This window comes from Rhea americana, unplaced genomic scaffold, assembly GCF_003343005.1.
Source record: "Rhea americana isolate MKP2758 unplaced genomic scaffold, rheAme1 scaffold_165, whole genome shotgun sequence".
Taxonomy (NCBI): Eukaryota; Metazoa; Chordata; class Aves; order Rheiformes; family Rheidae; genus Rhea; species Rhea americana.
The window spans coordinates 1,464,053-1,470,047 of record NW_028185761.1 but is presented as its reverse complement, the minus strand read 5'-3'; positions in this window follow the sequence as shown (position 1 = coordinate 1,470,047).

The window sequence follows — 5,995 nt, the reverse complement described above, 5'->3', positions numbered from 1 at the left end:
TGATCACTGTTCCCTCTGCTTGCTATTCTTTGTGCCTTTAATTAAGCTGGGCTTTTTYTCCCAACAAAAACACAGCTTTTTAGAAAGCTCATATTCCCTGCACCATCTGCAGCGAAACGAAGGGCTTTCAGCTGACTCTGAAGCCCACCAAAATTAAGAAAAACCTCCCTTATCACGAGCAAGGGCTAGGCAGTCCCCATCTTTGCAGCACTTGCAGACTTGCACGTTACCCTCATTTCATCACATCATATTACAGCTGTGCCTGGACTTAAGATTTACTAACCTGCATTTTTCCAGGTCTGGTGAAATATTGAGGATTGCAGAGATCGCTGGGTTAGCCAAGGCACTAGGACTTGGTATTTTAATGTATATGTGCACTAGGCACCCTTGAACTCATTGACACTGCTACCAAAAAAGTACATCCAAGCTTTGCGGTAAAGCATGGTAGGAACCCAGGATTCTTAATTTTGTTAATTTGACCCCGGACAGCCTCCACAGAAATGCCTTGGACCAGCTGCCACCACATYGCCACTGGTGTGTTGTGAAAATACGTCTTCCTAAAGAAGAAAGGAACCTCGCTTTCCTGTGTAGCTTTAGAACAAATCCTGAGAGACCACATTCGTGCTTCTCCTTTCCCTCTCCACCGCCCTATCCTGGTTTTAATCAGTGCAATGGGCTACAGAATATGGTACAAAAGGGGGTAGTGCTATATTGTTTTAAAAACTGGATCATTTCTTAAAAAAATACTGTCAGAAGATGGTAGATGGGAGAAGTGATTTGGGACAGGAAATATGTCTTATAAAGCCCCATTTGGCAGGTGATCAAGGCTTTAAATAGCTGCTTCTTGATATCCAGAACTTTATTAAACTCTGCACTTAATGGGATTTAGCGGCATGGAAGTTTTAGGTGGCTGGGAGCCATCTGCTCAGATCGGCTTTACCTTGTCCCTATGGACTTCTCCTACCATATCTCTTGCATCYGGGGTTTTTACTACTATACTGAAGGAAAACATATAGATCTGCTTCTAAACTGGCAATCCTATTATTGTGCTTTATTTTCTTTTCCTTTTCCTCCCTGTTCAGCCCAGATCAAACTACTCCATAGGCTTCTTAATCTGGATGACCTGCTGCAAACCCCTCCCATTCCCAGAGAACAAGCAACAACAGGGAAAAAAAGGATGGAGCSCTTCTCGACATTTCTAAGCATTCCTCCTGTAATCTCTTGCTTAACCCAGTCAAATAAAGCAGGCTGCCTGCCATCATTCCTTACTTCCTTTCTATTAATAGATTTTTTTGCTTTGGCCTTAATTAAGAGCAGAGGTGCCTAAGTAGAAGGGAGATTTATGGGTCAGGAAAATAGAACTAATTCTCTCCCAGCTTTCCCTCAATGGGAAGGGTAGCCAGGTGCTGCTGTTGGAGTAGGAATTGGCAGTGCAAGAGGGAGAGGATTTGAGGAGCCAAACCATCTATTGCATGGTGGAGACRTAGGAATGGGAGGGAGCATGATTCAAGGTCCTTTCGAGGTCACGAACAAGGATTGCAGACCCTGCGACAGATAAGAGGAGAGAGATTGAATTTGTAGGAGGGTTATGACCCGGCCACAGCCTGGTGGAGGAGCCMCAGTAGAAGATGGCCTACATAACTACTCATGGAGGCCTTAGTCTTCTCCTTTGGGGACCTAAGTGGAGTTGTCTCAGGTGATGGAGAAGGAGCTACCTGGGAGGTGGGATGGCCTATTGCTTTTCCAAAGGGTGATGCCAGGCTGAGAGGGAGATATAGCTGAATGTGGGTGCCAGGAGGAGCATGAAACCCCAAGGCAGAGGAAGACCCTGGTGCTAGCACAGCCCACAGCAACAACGCGGGCTCCCCAGACCACTAGGCCAGGCCCTGCTTGGAGGTAACTCTGTCTACCAGTGTTGATGCCACTGGGCRCTCCCAGTTGCTGGAGCATGAGTAATTTTCCCAGCTTGGTGCAAATCMTCTCTCAAGAACTTTCTCCCAAGCACTATGCCTTGGGTGTTTCAGAGGGCCCTGAGCCATCTGCACTGCCCCATCCCAAAAGCCAGTGTGACCATCAAAGCTTACGATCAGGAAGCAAAGAGTTGCGCAGGCAGACTTTGCCCCRTGCTCCTGAAACACTGATGTTGGCTGATAAACCAGAAGCAGGTGCAGACCCCTCCAGAGCCCCAAACTCATAGCAGAGCCACCTCTCCTCCGAGAAAGTCCTTTTTCTGGAGAAAAGCCACGTTTCCATTGGGTAAACTCCATTTCAGTGTGAGAGCATTGCACTGGCTGACTACATTGCACCGGACAGAGCGAGCGCAGCTTGCAGAAGGAGGGGAGGGATCAGAGGAGGGCACAGGTTATTTATAATTAGCTTCATTAGAGGTCAGTTTTTATCTCAAAGAGTAGAACATGCCCTTGATTCCATAGAGACCTATATAAACTGGGAGAGATTAGTGCTTGGGCTTGGGTTAACTGTGACATTAATAATAATAATTCCTAGGCGCCCTTGCAGCTGGGAGCTATTCAGGGGGCTCAGARCAACACAAAGTCTTGTCTTCTCAAGAGGCTAGAGCTGCCTTCAAATCAAACGCCGTTAGAAGAGTCGTTTTTGTGCTATTTTGGGCTTGTGTGGAGCTTTTTGGAGGATTGAGACTCCTCTGCTAAAACACAAGAGAAGACAAACGCTGAGAGCAAACTGGATGCAAAGGAGGGCCTGCGTCAGGCAGCTCCCTCCCAGACTGCAGCTACATTTTGATTTGAACTCAGCAGCTCAGGACTGTCTCAGTCTGAGGCACAAATACTAGAAATCAGGGGCAATCAAGCTGTAGCCAAAGAAAATAAGGCCTATTTAACACTGGAATGATGGAGCATGTTTCCTTCCAGTACTTCCACTTGCTATTTCTGCTGCTGGCTTTGATCGGAGAAATAGTCCCMGTGAGAATGAATGGATTTGATGCCKCTCTTCCAGAACAGGGAAGGTTGGATGAATAGGTTTAAGCCTTTTTGGTGCTTCTGGAAATTCAAAATTGCAAAGTATTCTAAGAAATACGAGTGTTAGGCTTCAGCATTCCCTGTCTGTTTGTCTGTTCCCGCCTCTGCCTCCCTCATCATCTCTCCAGCAGTTCTGCTACAAGAAGCTTTAATCTGGATTTGCCTTATTTAGCAGGTTCGGATCATGAGGCTCAGAAGAAAACCTCTGACAACTGATGAATACAAAATACTAATTCCMCAGGAGAAGGAAAGCCAAACAAAATGCCTCTTTTTTTTTTTTTTTCCCCTCTTCTGTAGCTCTCCCATGCTAGGGCTGCAAAACGTTTTACTGCCTTGGGAACAGGGTTTAAAGGTTGCTTGGCGTTGTGGCAAACAACTAGAAAAGTTGTGGGCTTGGGCTTGCTGAAAGATTTCTTGCTTTTATTTCAAGATAGTCCCCCCATGCTACTGAGCTTTTTTTCTTTTGAAGAAAAGAAATAAAATTGGTTTCAAAACCAACACTTTGAAAAACACTGGTCTCCCCCAGAATAYGGACACTTCTTTGTAACCAGTTAGTTCAAATCAGTTAGATTTGAACCAAACTAGCTGCTTTTCTGGCTCTCCCACTGTCCAATTCCACCTCTTGACGCAGCCTTTCTGGAGGAACCATCCGATGTAGGATTTCGACAGACTGTGTTATAAAAAAACCACCAGCAGAGACATAACCTGTGGTGACCAATACACCGCATGAGCCAGGGGGCAGGAAGGGGTGGATATATATTGGATTTAAAGAAATACTGGCTATGTCTGACTCACTTTTCACGATCGGCATCCAGAGGTATGGGACATTTTTATGCCTATCCACATCCCGTCCCCAGTTCATGGCCAGCCGGCACGAGATAGCTCAGCGACAGCTAAGCTGTTTAATTCTGCTAAACCACTGCATCTCCTTGCCAGGAGGTATCCTGTGCTTCGGACAGCAGCCTACTTTTTTCAATAAGCACCTCAAGAACAAGCCACGGGCTGAGAATTACACACTGGCAGTGTTAGAGATGAAGTCATTGTGAGAAATGCTTGCAGAAAATGCATGCACGGAAGAAACATGCACGCCCAGTTTGCAGGTYAGACATCGTGCATTATTAGCCTGTTCCGAAACTTAAAATTCCAGRGGAACAAAAGCAGTGCTTTTATCTCCACCACCATCACGGAATTAGCAAGTACAGAACTCTGGCTGCATTTTGCAAACAAATGATTCATGGCCAAGGGTGTGTATGTGCACCCTGGAGGAATTCAACTCCACATCACGGAGTACTTTGAACTCGAAGAACAACTCTGCATTGCCACGAGCACATAAACAAAGCTATAGGGTTCTTCCACTGAGGAGATACCGTAAGGTCAGGATTTGAGACAGAGTTTATAAAGTGCTTAGCTTGTACCGGGGGATCCTTTAAGCTGCCTCGTGGTGGATCTGTCAGTAAGATTCTACCCATTAGTAACCCAAAATCTTGACTCCAGAGACTTGCTATCATCATGTCATCACTTGTTAGGAGTCACTGTTTGTCTCCCAGATGAAGGAGCGAAGGAGATTACGATTTTTTTTATGTTGTGTTTTATATCAGGTCCATGGCAATACCTACAAATCCCACGGTGTATCTTGCTTCCAAGAACCGTCAAGCACTTCACATGCAAATACGATCCATAATCCCTGAAGCAGGGGAGCAGGAGCTCCTTTAACCCCTCTGTTGATGCTGGGCTGCTGTGAACCTGGGACCAGCAGCATTTCAGGGTCAGAGAGCAAGAATAAGCATGACCTTGTGGCCTAAATCCCCCATGAATCTCACCCCCACTGATCTTCTTTGGGTTGCAGGAAGCCTGCAGCAAGACTAAGAACTGAATCCTGCGTCCCCAAGTCTTAACACCAGCATTGACCTTAGCCCTTTTGGCTAAGACTTAAAGCTAAGGTTAGGGACAGGCATCTGGCCCATTTCTGCTACCAAATGCATCTCTTGAGACATCCTCCATTCTGTGCTGCTCCAGCAGGAGATACTGTTTAGCCCCAGATGTGATTTTATGCTCTCATCCTGACAGCAGCTGACCAGCCTAGCTCCTTCCACTGCCAAAGCAAACATCATATTTCGCAGGATCAAGGGTACCCAAATTGCAAAGACACAGTAAAAACCCAACACGTCTAGGAAAGGTACTTTTTGGGTCCTCTGGGGCTCTGGATCCTACCCCCTTACAGGATGGAGCCCTAAGAGAGAGAGAGAGAGAGAGAGGTTTTCTTGGCGAAAAAGTCACTCCAAGGCAGCCAGGACGGAGGTTAATTTATGCTAACAAATTAATTTATATAATTTCCTGTGTAATAAGGTTCTTCTATCTGTATTAGGCTGTCCCCTGAGAAGGAAAAGGCGCACAGCTACTGCATGTTGTGCTTCAGCTATTTTTTACTTCCTGAGGCCAAGAGGAGAGCAAGGGAGAGCAAGATGGAAATCAACCTCGGGGCTGTTCTAAGAGAGGACAGAGGTTAATTTGGCTTGCAAATATATACAAAGAAAGGAAGTGGAAAATGCCACTGGGTCCTGTGTGCCCAGGAACAGACCAATAGCTTAGGTACAGCTATAACAGGTATAAATAGGTATAAATAGAAGAGGTACATACTCCTATGACGGGCCAACTTCCAACATTTCTTCTTTATTAAAAGTACTTTCTGGCTCAAGGCACTCCTGATAACCCCACATTCTCCAATTCCAGACGCTGAAATGATCATCAACATATACATACATACATACATACATACATATATATATACATGTACACACATACACATGTATTAGCACAGATGGTTATGGAGGTTGTGCTGGATCCAGTTTAACAAATTAATATGGTATAGCCTGCAAAAGTGTGGACTGTGAAGAGGCATGGTAATAGAAGACAGCTGTAGAGAAAGGAATAATCTTGTGTTCATGTCCYTGGTGGATGGTTCAAAAAGTAATGGGTCTAATTACATCGAGGAAGATTTG